The sequence below is a fragment of the Mesitornis unicolor genome, unplaced genomic scaffold, assembly GCF_000695765.1.
Source record: "Mesitornis unicolor isolate BGI_N332 unplaced genomic scaffold, ASM69576v1 scaffold1531, whole genome shotgun sequence".
In the NCBI taxonomy this organism is placed as follows: Eukaryota; Metazoa; Chordata; class Aves; order Mesitornithiformes; family Mesitornithidae; genus Mesitornis; species Mesitornis unicolor.
The window spans coordinates 14760-29070 of NW_010161493.1; positions in this window are offsets into that span (position 1 = coordinate 14760).

A 14311-nucleotide genomic window follows, 5' to 3' on the forward strand; every position below is an offset into this window, starting at 1 on the left:
TGCATAGTGTTTCAATCAAAGCATTTGATCCTTGTTTCTGCGAGATAATCCTAAGAACTTCTTATTTGGAGAATAGAAGACCGTGATGGATTTAATTCATAAAGGGAAGCAGCCGTAAGGAATGTAAATGTAAGAGGCTGATAAGGTAGGATTTCCTCGTTGCTATGACAACCCCTGGGTCATGAGCCTGAGAAAATATAAAGTAAGTCCTGGAGCTGTGAAGATGATTATAAAATTTAACTGTCATTCTTCATTTGGAGTTGATGGCAAACATTATTTACTTAAGTTTATCTGCGGGCTGGCGAGGATCCTTTCTTCCTGCCGTAAATCGGAGCCTGGGATCACAGAGGAGCGGGTTGTCGCGGCCGACGTGACGGAGCACAGCCGCCGCTTGCTGCTCCGATGGGGATTTGCACCCCGTGGTCCCAACGGGGAGCGCCCACCTTAATGGCCCGGCCATGGCCACGGCCTCGGGACGCTCCCAGTGGGGGTGGCTGTGCTCCCCACCCCGATTCCTGTGCTCTTACCCTGCGTCCAGGTTTTGAGCACTGAAAACCATCCAGCATCTCACTCTGAACTTCTTTTTTTTTTTGAAACCATATATGAAAGGCTTTTCTATTGCTGCTCAGTCGTACTCCAGGTGCTAGAGAGCGAAGTCATTTGATTCAAAGAGCTCCCATAAACGAAATTCCTTTTAGGGCTTTTCGCTGCCTGCCGCAGTTACCGTGATGCTATTTTTGAGGCCGTTCTCACCGTTTCGGTTGGGAAACGCTTTCACCTTTGCGGCTTTCATCCTGCGACGGAGCGCATTCTGCTGAGGATCAGGGTTTATGGCCGTCGCTAAAGAGACGTAGCAGAGAATTACGGCTGCGCTGAGAAAACCAGGACTCGGTACTTGGGCCAGGGTGCGGTTTGTGGAGGCACAGCCCAGCTGGAAGTGAAGGAGCAGTTGTGGTGCTGGGGTCACGATGTGGCCCCGCCGAGGCTCAGCCGGACGCCCCGGGACTGCGGGGACAGAGCTGGACAAGGGTTTGGAGTTCGATGCACCCGTGCGCAGGAACCTTCCCCAAACCAGAGCCCCCACGGGACCGAGCTGGGGCGGGCACGAAGCTGTGGGAGTCTCTATTCAAAGTTTGTCCTGGTTTGGTAACACGGGCATCATCATGGCCTTGGGTTTTTGTGCTGCTCTCCTTGCTTTGGGGCTGAGGGCTGTTTTACCAAGCATCAGGACAGCTTCAAGTGATACCTAAACATAAAATAACATCGTTTATTCTCATATCTCTGTCATTGCGGTGCTTGGGAAACGTACTCAGGTCTCTGATCCTTCAGGAAGGGTCTCCTGGTGAAAACTGGATCCAAGGGGCTCCCTGTGGAGTTTTGTGGTCGGTGGGGATGAAGGGTTCCCATCCCGCTCCGCAGGACGGCCGCTGGGACGGCAGGAGCTCCTCTGCGAGCCCCCGTGGCAGGGGGGGACGTTCCTGGCCAAAACAGAGCTGGGCGGCAGCGGGTGCGGGTGCGATCCCACGCTGACATTTGCCATCCCCTCGGCTGAAAGCAGAGGTAATTGCCAGGCAGCAGCGGTAAATGTCGGGTGCGCTGCTCCGGGGAAAGAGGGGGAAGCAGCGCAAACAAGTGGGCAAGGATCAGGCAAGCAGTAAAGATCATGATGAGTAAGTGCAGGAGTGGAAGATCAACCCGTGTTCGCGTTGCCAGCTTCGCTAGCTGCCAACTCGTAATGATTCTGTTAAATACGCGGCTTCCCAGGCAAATTGTATTACGGCTGGCTGTGGGTGTGCTGTGCCGTAGGAGGTGAGAACTCTGTTCCTTTGCTTCCCCGCATGGGAACACGGGTTACCCCCACCCCAAAAGGGGGCTCTGCCTGGTTTGGGGTGCTTCTGGCTTGGGTTTTCCAGTCTGGAGTAGTTGCGATGGACTGGGATCTCAAAAAGGCACACTGCGATCTCCCCTGAGGGCTCCCCAAACAGCTCTGCCCCCGAGCTGTGCTCTGCCCCACTTCATCTGTTTTCCAGCTTGACTCCGGTGTTGATTTGGGTTTTTTGGAGATGCTGAGAATCTGACACATCTCGAGAGGACAGGTTTTATTCTCCTTGTCAGGGTTCCTCGTGTTGTCTTGCTCTGTACCAGGTACACTACATTACACATGCACAGAGCAGCCCATCTTCATCCCGATGTTTGACAAACACCGTCCTGTTTGTCCGTGCTATACATTAAACCCTGCTGGTTAACGGTCAGGATTTTTGCCCAAAAACTTTGTGTGTCTTTGTTTTCACCAAAGTTTTGCTTTTTTCCATTTGCCCATGGTTGTGCGGGCTCAGGACCCTCAGCGCCTCCGAAAACGAAGCGGTCGGGGGAGCCGCGGTGGCGCCGGGGTCGTGTCCCGTTGATGGAAAAGGGGAGGTGAAGGCGTGAGGACAGAAACGGGCCCCTCTCTCTGCCAGGGAAAGGTCACGGTGCCACGCACTGCGGGTGGGCGGTGAGGAACCAGCTCCTGTTTGCGAGGAATTAGAATGAGCCTCTGCGGCTTTTTCCGCCGGTGACCTTTAAAGATGCTGCTCGTAGATTGATAAGCAGGCTGATGCTCTCAGAGCCACCTCCAAAATTCCTCTCTCGCAGGAAGACTTATCTTTGGGAAACGCTCCTTTCCGTCACCCCTGCGGGGAAAGGAGGGGTGCAAGGACGGGGTCTCAGCTGACGAATGTGAAGAGGATGTGGTTTGTTTCGGATGAGTAAAAGGTGCATTTCCCGTGGCCTGAGGAGTAAGCAGCCGTCGCAGAGGATGCTGCGGGTCCTGCCTGGCACTCGCAGCTTGGCAGCCTCGCTGAGAGGCTCCGCTCTGTTTGTTTGACGTTCCTGGAGTGCTCTTGGCAGCGAGGCGCCGTGGCACCGCCGCACTGACACGGCTGTGGCAGGGCTGTGCCGGATGTTGTGCGGTGGTACCGCAGTGCCGGCAGGCGCTGGCCTGGGCGGGCAGGGACGGGGGTTGTTGCTGAGAAAAAAGGGCTTTTTGGGGCTGGCTCCTCCCTTCGCCCTCGGTCATCTCTCACCTTCCAGTTCAAGGACACGCTGGAGGATGCAGCTTCCACCCGAACCGTGCTCTAAGTCGCCCGAGAGCAATTAACGGGGATAATTCCACCGCATTGCGTGCGTTGCCGTTACTGGGGGGGATGTCGGTGCGCGCAGCTCTTGCACTGTTTTCTGACCTGTTTCTCTGTTTCTCAGCCTGAGCGTTTTTAATTAGGCAAAGCTCGTTAAGTGAAGATGCTGAATGCCTTTCAAGTTCCTCTACGGATTTGGAACTGCGTGCAAAACTCTGAAAAGTGTAAAAATGCATTTAGGAAACAGCACTCGAGGGTCTTGGAGCGTTGTGTTTATCTAAACGATGCGGTGATGAGACATCATTGGGTATCACCAATGATAATGAGACATCATTGGGTATCACCAATGATATTGAGACATCATTGGGTATCACCAGTGACAATCAGTGATACACCATCGGGTATCGTCAGTGATAATCGATGACACATCCCAAAGACGTTATGAGGCGTTGTCTATACCACTCCTGAAGAAGAATCCTCTCCCCTCCATGGTGAGGGGGAAAGGGAGACCCAAAAGCAGGGCTCGGGCTGGTGAAGGGCTGTCCCCAAAGCCCAGCTGCCTGTCCCCGGGCAGCGCGGTTGCCCTCGGTATTCACAGTGCTTGTTCATGAATTCTGCCCAGTGCTGCGGCAGGACCACGTCAGCGCGGTGCAGACCTCGCAGGGCAGCCAAGGCCCCTGGTCCCAAGCCAGGTGTGGGGTTTGGGTGGTGGTGGCGTGAGGAGCCCTCACAAAGCGGCCTCCGCGGGGCATCGTGCTGGGAGCCGCGTTCCCACCCAATTACACAGCGCTGCACTCCAGTAATGAGCCCGAGCTCCGGGAAGGGACAGCGCAGAGACAAAGGCACGACTTGAATGAGAGCTGTAAACCCTTCGGCGTGAATAGACGGGAGCTTGTTAATTGGGGTCGCCGCTTGAAAGGTTCCCTTGGCTCTGGCTGGGTGTCCCCAGCTCCAGCTCGGGGGAACACGGCTGAGAACCTGCGGCTTTTTCGCATTTCGCCGTTAATGATTTTTGGCGATGGGGCGCGGTTGAGGGGTTTTCAGAGCAGAAAAGCACTCCTGTTTCCAGACCGAGCCGGGCGAGTCTGATGGGAGCAGGGATCACGCAGGGCTGGGGAGGAGGGGTTTCAAATCAGACCGGGGCTGGCGGTTACGGGGTCCCAGCTCCCCCCACAAACATCCCAAGCAGGAACACGGAGTTGGTGTGAGGTGTGGACGCTTCCAGATGAAATAGGTGTTTGAGAATGTGGAGTTCACCAATAAACACTCCCTGTTGCCTGTACGCGTTGCTGACCTGGCGTTTGTACTCGGGGGTTTTCAGAGGTTGCTGGCAGCCTGCAGTTGAAGGGTGACGGGTTTTATTCCTTACATCGCGTTTTAGATGGAAACGAGGAGTGTAGCAGCTGAATTTCCTTCTCTTCTAATTCCCTACCCTCTTTTGATTACGCTATTGTTTCTCTGGGCGTGTTAAAATAGAATTTGACTTCAGTCATTATCCGCCGTCCCCCGCGCTCCCTCCGTGTAATCGCCTTGCTGCACTCCCGAAATCCGTCTCTTTGTGCAGCAAGGTTTGCTAATGAGCAGAGTGCAGTTCGGATTTCGGCCTAGGAAATGATACAGAGCAGCGTGTCCATACAGCCCCACGGTTCTGATGGTGTGGGGTGTTCTGGTAACACAACCCGAAGAAGCAGCCGTTCCTCAGGGGCGGCAGGCGAGGGATAATTCATCCCCACCGGAGAACGGCGCTGGTCCGGCCCCAGGCCAGCGCTTTGGGTCCTGTGCTGGGGTGGGAGGATGAGGTTCGTTATTCCACGGTAATGAATTAGCAGGAGCTGAGCTGCTGGGGGAGCAGTGCCTGCACCTTGCAGCTCTTCATGGGACCTGCAACCCAGGGCAGCTCCTCCAGCCAACAGCTCGCCCACCCCGTGGGAAATAACATCAGGAACATGCAGCCCCGGCAGGCTTGCAGCAACACCCCCAAAGCAGAGCGCTTTCCTCACAGGAGCCATTTGCATGTCAGCAAAAGCCGTTTTGAAGCTTATAAACTGCTTTTTGGGAAGGCAAGACCGCACCAGGCTGTAATTGCAGTGACTGTGAGAATAATGCCTGCAATGAGTTGCGCTCGGGGTCTGTAGCTCCAGAACGCGGTGCATGGCGCAGGGTTTCTGCGTTTTGGGGAGGGGCTTTCTTGGCAGCCGTGCTGTGAGTTAGGGGGTTTAGTGATGTCTTTGTAAGTGCAGGGGATTTGGAGCGGAACTTCTCTTACTGAATAAAACAGTGAAGTGCTGGAAACTTAGACTTCAATGGCCGTGATGCTGCACTCGTCGTCACAGAGGACTGCCCTCAAAAAGGAGTCTTGTTTTTACCCGTCCTGCCCTTGGTGTGCACAGCAGCGGAGGGACAGACTTCCAGTTCCTTAAAAACTGCCAAAAATAAGCAGAGCTCTTCAACTGGGGTTGGAGAACTGTGGGGAACGTGTATAGTTTGGTTGTTTCTAAGCCAGTGCCTGGTAGGTTTTTGGCTGCCGTTGGCAACGTCTGTGAAGGGTCGGGGGGATTCGGGTGTGCTTCGCTTTGGTGCTGGGAACACAGGGATGCGCAGCGTTGAATACAATTGCTGTATGTACAGATGTGTACTGTACGTACTGTTTATGTGCTGAATGCTGCTCGCCATCTTCGAATGGCCACTAGAAATCGACCTCGCCAGCCCGGCCACGTGCACGGGCTGCCCAGCACGGCCACAGTGAGCTTTGTACTGGGGATCTGTGCTGGGGAGCTGGGGATTCACCAGACCCACGGTGCAAAGAGGGTCCCGGCAGGAGAGCACGGCTTTGTGCAGAAAAGCAGCAGCAAAGCAGTTTATCGGCTTCATCTTGGCTGCTGGTGGTACCCAGGTTTGTGCTGCAGGGACGAGGGGGCTTGGCAGGGGGGGCGCCTGGTAATCCTGGCCACGCTGGTGCTGGCTTTATTTAATTCTGTAGCGGTGGGGGTAACGTTGGCTTTGTGGTCGTCACGGGCACGGCTGTTCCCCAGTATCCACAGTGTAGGTGATGCGGATGGCAGCGAGCCCCCGGGATGTTTTCCCTGGTTTTGGGTGCTGGGACGGCTCATGCGGGTTCGTTGGAACGGCTCTGAGCCTGTGCTCGCAGTCATTAATTCCCTCTTCAGGTGGGTGATAATTTCCTGCATCCATTTATCAGAAGGCCAAGGGAGAGGCTGGCAGTGGTGACCAGACAGCGCCGCACACACACGTTTCAACCTCCCTTCCCGGCCGTTCAGGAGATGGATTTGCCGTGGAGCCGCCTCCGTTTGCTCGCGTTTCCAAACAAGGTGACCCAGAGGGATGGTGCGAGGAGCTGCTGCCATTTCCGAGGTTGCTGCTGCAGTAAAATCTGCGCCCTCCTTTGTATGAGCGGGCTGGGGGCTGCAGACCTGGGTCTCGTGCTGCGGGGTGGGGTGTTGGGAGGGGGCACAGCTTTGCACCGCCCAAACTCCCTTGGTCTCTGAAGCCGGGGTCGTTTGGTGTAGAAACGCAGGAGGTGAGCGGTGCAGAAAGTGTGGGCTCCCCCTGCGCCACTTCTGGGGACGTCCCCACCGAGGCCTTCCCACCAGTGCGGGGCAGCGCTGCCCTCAGAGATGGGAAGAAGCCTGTTGAGCACCAGAATGGCAAAAGAAATGGGGGAAGAATGAGTTTCTTGCATGTTTTTACTGAATTTGGGGGTTTTTCCCAAAGATGGCAAGCACCTCAGGGTTCTCACTGTTGCAAAACGGCTGGGGCAGTTGTTGCTCCAGTCAAAAACCAGACTGCCATACTGGTGCTCGGGATTTCCAGTAAGGGCTGCAACTGGTTTCCCGAAGCTGCTCTGAACAGGCACCGGCTGTGGTGGTTCGGTCCACACCAGCATCGCAGCAGCAGCTCCACGCCTCCCCCAAAAGGTGCTGACCCTCGGCAGGGCAGACCTGGGGTGTTTGGAGCATCGCTGCCGTCCCCGGCTCTCCCTCGGCGCGGTCCCCGGAGCCCGCGATGCTGCGGTGCCGGTGCCGTTGCCTTGCCAACGCGGCGCGGAGGAGCACGGCGAGGGTTGCTCCGCCGCAGGCTGCGGTGCCGGGGGATGCGGAGGAGGAGGAGTGTAAACACGCATTACACAGCGCAGACAGGGGAACCGTAAATCCTTGCAGGAGCGTTGGCTCCTCGCTGCTGCTGGAGTTGTGCAACAGCATCATTTTTTAATGACGGGTGACGGTGAAGCATCCATTCTGGGCTGTGCTGTTTTCCTCCTCCTCGCAAGCGGCGGTGTCGGGAGGGAGCTCGGCGTGGTTTACAGCCGGCCCGGCGCCGCGGTCCGCGCTGCCTGCTGGTGTTTGCTGTGTGAACAGCGAGGAGGAGCAGTAAATTGGAAAGTGCTGCTAATGGGGCTCCGCTTGCATCTTCTGATGCTTCTCGAGAGAAAACGCTGAGACGTTAAAGTGGAGCAGGCACAGCAGCGCCTGGTGCTGCGCGTTGCCGTGTTTTTCTTTCTCTACAGCTGGCAGCCCTTTTGTGGCAGCTCGGGCTGCAAAGCAGACCCAGAAACACCGCTTGCTCTCGCATTTCCTGCGGCCGCGGCGTTCACAGCTCCGTGCCCGAGGTCCTGCTGACCCGCCCCAAACCCATGGTTGCCTCCTGCCCCTCTTGTCGGGCTCAGGGAGCTGCACCATCCATGGGGCTGCCACTCGGGGCTGTCTGTAAGGTTTTGGATGAGTTCGCTCGTCCTGCCCCGCGTTGGGGATTCTCCGGGAGTCCCTCGGCACCGTCAGCGCCCAGCACGCAGCGCCCGTCCCGCCGTGTAGGGGAAGGGAGCAGAAGATGAACGTTTCAGTCAGAAAGATGAAAATATGAGACGCGAAGGCTTTTCGTGCTGCGGTTTTGCCTTGGAGCGGGCTGCTTCAGAGGCGGCGGCGAATTGAAGGCACTAGCTGTAGCTGTCTGGTTCTTTCTTGAGGCAGTGTTTTGATAAATGTTGATGAGTTTAACTGTAAAACTAAATGACATTTATAGCACGATGTATGCTTTACCCATTGCTTAATTATATCTAATGGTGTTGCATGTAAAAGGCATTTACCATTTTACTTTTGTTTAAAATGACAATCTAAACCTCGAGGCCCGTGGGTTTTTGTACAGAGATGAAGACTTAATTAAATTGCAACTTGGAGAAATGTGCGATAAAATTCACCAAGTGCTTGATGAGGGAGGAGCGCTGCGAACCCGGAGGTGCGGGGCTCCCCGGGTCGAGCTGGTGCTGGAAACGTGGGCGCGCGGGAGGGTTGATCCTGTTTCCCGTCGTCGCTCTCTTCTGCTGTGGTTGGGTGCCATTGGCCATGGTTGGGTGCCATTGGGTGATGGTAGGGTGCTGTTGGGTGATGGTGGGGTACTTTGGCCATGGTTTAGTGCCATTGGGTGATGGTGGAGTGCTGTTGGGTGATGGTGGGGTGCTGTTGGCCATGGTTGGGTGCCATTGGGTGATGGTAGGGTGCTGTTGGCCATGGTTGGGTTCCATTGGGTGATGGTAGGGTGCTGTTGGGGGATGGTGGGTTCCTTAAAAGGGGGGGGGCCTTTGGGTGATGGTTGGGTGCGGTTGGCCATGGTTGGGTGCCATTGGCCATGGTTGGGTGCCATTGGGTGATGGTAGGGTGCCATTGGGTGATGGTAGGGTGCCATTGGCCATGGTTGGGTGCCATTGGGTGATGCTGGAGTGCTGTTGGGTGATGGTGAGGTACTTTTGCCATGGTTAGGTGCCATTGGCCATGGTAGGGTGCCATTGGGTGATGGTAGGGTACTGTTGCCTGATGGTAGGGTGCCATTGGGTGATGGTGGGGTACTTTTGCCATGGTAGGGTGCCATTGGGTGATGGTAGGGTACTGTTGCCTGATGGTAGGGTGCCATTGGGTGATGGTGGGGTACTTTTGCCATGGTAGGGTGCCATTGGGTGATGGTAGGGTACTGTTGCCTGATGGTAGGGTGCCATTGGGTGATGGTGGGGTACTTTTGCCATGGTAGGGTGCCATTGGGTGATGGTAGGGTACTGTTGCCTGATGGTAGGGTGCCATTGGGTGATGGTGGGGTACTTTTGCCATGGTAGGGTGCCATTGGGTGATAGTAGGGTGCTCTTGGCCACGGTCTCCATCCCTGCCATGGGTCCCTGTTGGGAACGGGGCACACTGGATTCCTGCCATGCCCTATTTACCTGCATTGGGATGGATCGAGCAATAGCAGGGGTTTGGGTGCAACCTGTGCCTGGTGATCTGAGCAAGGGGGGACAAGGACCACATCCAAAACCGGTTTGTTCCTCATCATCCCTGCACTTGTTTCGCAGTCTTGTTGCGGTGCCTCCGGGGGCAGTGAGGGATGTTGGGCCAGCGCAGCGAATGAAACCGTGGTGTTCTTTCCATGCGCGGTTTAATTTCTCTTGCTCTGTGCTGCTGGCCAGCAAACAGCCAAGGCCTCTGTACAGAGCACAGGGCCCGAAGGAGGAGTTGAGCTGTGGCTCCAGAAATGAGCCCTGGCTGGAGTCGTGCTCGCTCATCTGCCCTTTCCCCGCTCCTATGGGCTCAGGCACAGCAGATCCCGCAGACGAGGGAGCAAAACACACACGCGTTTCATTTCCCCGGCCCAGCGGCACTGGGGGGCGGGCAGAGCTGCCGCGGGGAGATTAATGCTTAAAGACATTAGCATTGGTCTTTTACCAACATTTATAAATCTGAGGGCTGGCAGATTGAAGACTGATTCCGCGGGTTCTTTTCTTCCGCCCCTGTGAAATACAAAATATGGTAAAATAGCTCTCAGAAGTGCCTTTATCGCGGGGATGAATCAGGACAGTTGGTGCTGCAAGAGACTTAAAACTTACAAATATGTTGCCCTTTAGGCTCGCATTCATCATTGTGTCTGATCGGGATCGAGACGAAAGGCTTTTGTTACGTCGTGGCTTTCATCCTGGCTCGGAAGCGGGAGCTGGAAGGAGGCCTGGCTTTGATCGCAGCGCCGCTGCTGGGAGATGCTCCCTGCTTTTTGGGGGGAGCGCGTCGCCCTCGCTGGTGGCGGCTGTCGTTCTCCGGTGGACGATCTTGTCTCTGATCTCGGGAAAATAAAGGGGGGAGGACCCTTGAAAAGAAGAGAAGAAAGGCAAAGCAAAGCCCCCAAAGGCAGCGTGCGTGCAGGTGGTGGTCAGGACCTGTCTGGTCCTGCCTGCTGGGCGTCCCAAACGCGGCACAAAAACTTGAGGAAAGGCATGAAGGAAACTTTCTGGGCTCGTTGATGGGAATTTGGGAGTGTTGAGAGCAGGGAAACAAACCCAGCATGCTGTGGGTGTGCCCGTGGATCTGCCCCATGTGCAGCAGAAACCCAGGCCCAGCAAGGGTTCCTGGCGTGCAGCTCCGTCAGGGCTGGTCCTTGGGCACAGCTCATCCGAGTCACTGGGGCTTCCAGAATTGGGAATTGCCTTCAAGGAGCGGTGTGTAAACGCAGCCCACAGAGGAGAGCGGATCCTGTGCGCGGTGTGGGGGTTTGGACGTGGCAGGGCCGTGCAGGTGTGCGAGCCCAAGCTCTCCCTGGCTGCGCTGGCGATGTTTTTCCTCCTCGTTTTACATATCAGCAAGCGCTTTGGATGAAAGTCCTGCGGGTGTTTGACTGAAGGCTTGCACAATAACTTCTGCGCGTAACGCGGCGAGCGCTGTAATTCAAAGCCAGCGGCGTGCTGTCCTAGCCAAAGAATGGGAATTGGCCAGAATACCTCCAGAAAAACACTGTACTGCAATTTATTATCCGTTATCCCATTGTGCTGCGAGACATCTTCTACGGGTTGGCACATTTGTTATGAATTTTGTCGTTTACTTCTCGCCTGTTGCGGTGGCGGAACTAAAGATTTCTGAACGGCTTCGCCTTACGTGTGCGGGCGGTGAGGGGAGACCCTTTCTTAGGAGAGATCAGGCCCACGTTGATCAAAATTCATCTTGGGTGCTTCATGGAAATCAAGATTTCTGGGGTTTAAAAGAGATTATTAAGCTGCGCGTTATGACAGATGCTACTGATATAAAAAGGGGTGTTAAAAACTCTGCGAGAAATGGGGTACAGGTATGGATTTAAGACACATCTGCTCATTAGAGTAGAGCGAAACCCATCGGCTGACTGGAAACAGCCCTGCTCGTGATGGGAAAAGCTCGTCACTCACTGATGCGTGTCGGCGGTTCGGGGGTGCGGGCGCTGTAGGACCTGAGCGTGCACAAACCCAGGGTGATAGCGTGTGTAATAGCGACGGTGTCTCCACAAAACGCATGGAAACCGCATGAACGGACGCAGCGTCCCCCTTGGCTGCGCCCCTGCACAGGGGACGGGTGGGCAGGCGGCGGAGCTGCCTCCCGAAATGCGCTCACCAACACCGAGTGTGAGCGGTGCCACCCCAGACCCGGAGCATGCGGCTGCTGCCAGCCCCTCGGTGCAGGACTAGAGGTGACAAACCTGCAAACAGGGACGTTTTCACCTGCCACGGCTCACCCCGGGGCAGAGCTGGGCCAGGTGAGGCAGCGGGTGCTGTTGAATAGCGGCGTTGTGACAACGAAATGTGCAGGAAGGGAACGTTTCCTCAGCGCGCCCTCCTCTTACCCCCACTGTCAGGCTCCAGATGGGGCAGGGGAGCAAACTCCGGTGCGTTATTGACCCTGAACTGGTCCAGGTCTCCTTCCTCAGACCCGGGCTGTGCACATCCCTGGGGATAAATGCAGCTCAGGAATTCTGTGCTGAGGTGATGTTAATAATAAATGAGTGTTGATCCTAATGGGGCATTATTTAAACACATGGGGTGCAGGCAGCCGTCTGCTGGCACTGCTTCTGCTGGATTTTGGTGGTGTCCTTGCGGTGATGGCCGAGCTGGCATCTCCCCAGGGTGACATGTTCATCCTGCCTCCCTTCCCCAGATCCTCCCACGTAAAGGTCTCCTGCGTCCCCTGCGTGCAGCGGTGCTGGCGCTGCGTCCCTGGGGTGATGCTGCGATAAAGCCCAAGCTGCCGAGCCCGAGGCAATCCTTCAATAAGTGACCTTTTATCGCCCCGCAATGCACTGTCAGCTCCCAGAACGACGGCGAGGGATCAGCTGCTCTGTTTCTGGAAAGCTGCTGTTCTGGGAAGTTAGCCGAGCTGCTCGAGCATCCCTGGGCAGGCAGATAAATAGCACAGAGAGCTGCTCTAGCAACATCTTTCAGTTAAGGGCTGTCGAGAAATTAGCTCTAAGCCAGGGAGAACGCAGCTCAAAGCTTTCCCAGTTAGCAAAGCTTGTAAATTGTGCTCTGGGGCAGCAGCCGCCCGTGGTGGCGAGCGTGACTCGGGTTCCTCTGAAATCCAGAGAAGGCTTTAAGTCGCGTTAACGCCTGGCTCTCCACGGGCCGGCCCTGCGGTTCCACTCCAGTTTTCCACGCTACAAACCGGTTACAAGAACCCCCCAGTGCCGTTTCATCACGCGGAAACTCGACACGTTTAGAGCAAATCCACCGCTGGTGTCACTTCGCAGCCGTTCTCGTCTTTTATCCCTGCTCTTTAAGCAAGCGCAGCCATCAAGGCGGCTGCAGCGCTCCTTCCCTCCGCAGATCTAACGGCCGTGCGCAGCTCGCTGGAACCCGCAGTGTATTTTCCTGCGGCGCGGGTTTAGCGGCGCACACGCGCTCCCCACAATAGGTGATTTTTGGCTCAACCCTGCGCGTGCGAGAGGAGGGGAACAATTCAGCAGGGAGGCGAGCGCGGGCGCCAAGAGGTGCTGACAGCGTTGGTGCTAAAATATGCACTGAGAAGGGGGAAACGAGTGCAGGGGTTGGGCAGAGCGGCGAGGAGCAGCCGAAAGAGCCGGGCGGGGGTGCAGGGCGGCAGCAGCGGCTCCGTCCCCGCAGACGATGGTGAGGAGCAGGATGGGATCACAGTTGGGATCACCTCGGGTTGCGCGGCCGGTTGTCCGAAAACGCCACTGGTGACGCGCTTCGTTTTGGATGTACCTGTGCTTTTGCTGATCCCCATCGCCGGCGTTTGGGGAAGACTTCCTGTGAGTGTTAATTCCACCCACCTCACCTTTTTTTTTTTTCCCCTGAAGCTTTTAGCACCATCAGGCGGTACCAGAAGTGGTGGTGACAGAACGGGCCGTGTCCTTTCTCAAAGCGGTTCGTTCGCACCTCACTGTAGCCGTGAAGGGAGAACAACACGCGTCGCGTTTCAGAGTAAAAACAGTTACCAGGTGAGCATCGCCGCATTCCTTTGCTGCGTCTGAGCTGTGATACCATCCCCACACCGCTCTGGGGTCTGCTCGGTTTGGTCCTGCGGGTGATGGAAAGGGCTCTGGCTCTCGGTGCGTGGGCACGGGCACATCCTGACCGCAGGGCCGTGGAGATGACAGGAATGCACAGCAGAGATCTTTCTAGAATTCTGCTTGTCTGCTGGTTTTGAAGAGTGGAAAAAGGATGGAGTCAGCGGCCATGGGGAAGGAGTGGGAGAGGGAATAAGAGCTGCTTGATCACGGAAAAGTCTCAGGGACTTCCTCCATCAGCTTTTTATGCGAGTGGATACCAATATCCATATTTCTCCATGCTTCAAATGCGCCTTAGGAGCACAGGCTGGGTTTTACTGCGTGCTTTGAGCGCTGCTGTCCAGACCCGATGTGCTGACATTTAGTGGCCGGCCCAGCCCTAAACCACGACACCTTCCCAGGTCTCTTCTCCCTCCTTGGAGCAAATCCGCAGAGAAACCCCAGGCCATTCGGTCTCCTCCTTTCCCTGCTCTTGGAGGCTCCAGGATCCCCTGCGGTCGCCCAAAAAGGCGTTATCTCCGCGGTGGATGGAGCCGAAGGAAGCGCAGCAACGGCGTGGGCGCGTCGCGAGGTGTTTGCGAAGCCCGCCGCCTGTTTATCACAACCTCGGCTGGGTGCTTCACCGCCGCGCTCCTTTCAGGTGGCTGCAACTGACAGACGAGCGTCGACATCCAAACTGCGTTAATTCTGCGCGTTGATCACCGCGCTGCTTTCCCCCAAACGCACGGTTTCCGTGTCGCTGTGGGCTGGTTCCTCTGGAGCCGTTTATCGCCAGCGACGCCACTTCGGTTCGGGGCTCCCCTCCTCGCGGGTACCGGGAAAATGCCTCTGCTTGGAAAGCGCTGCGGGCTGAGTCAGCAGGGCTGCCGCTCGTGACGGAG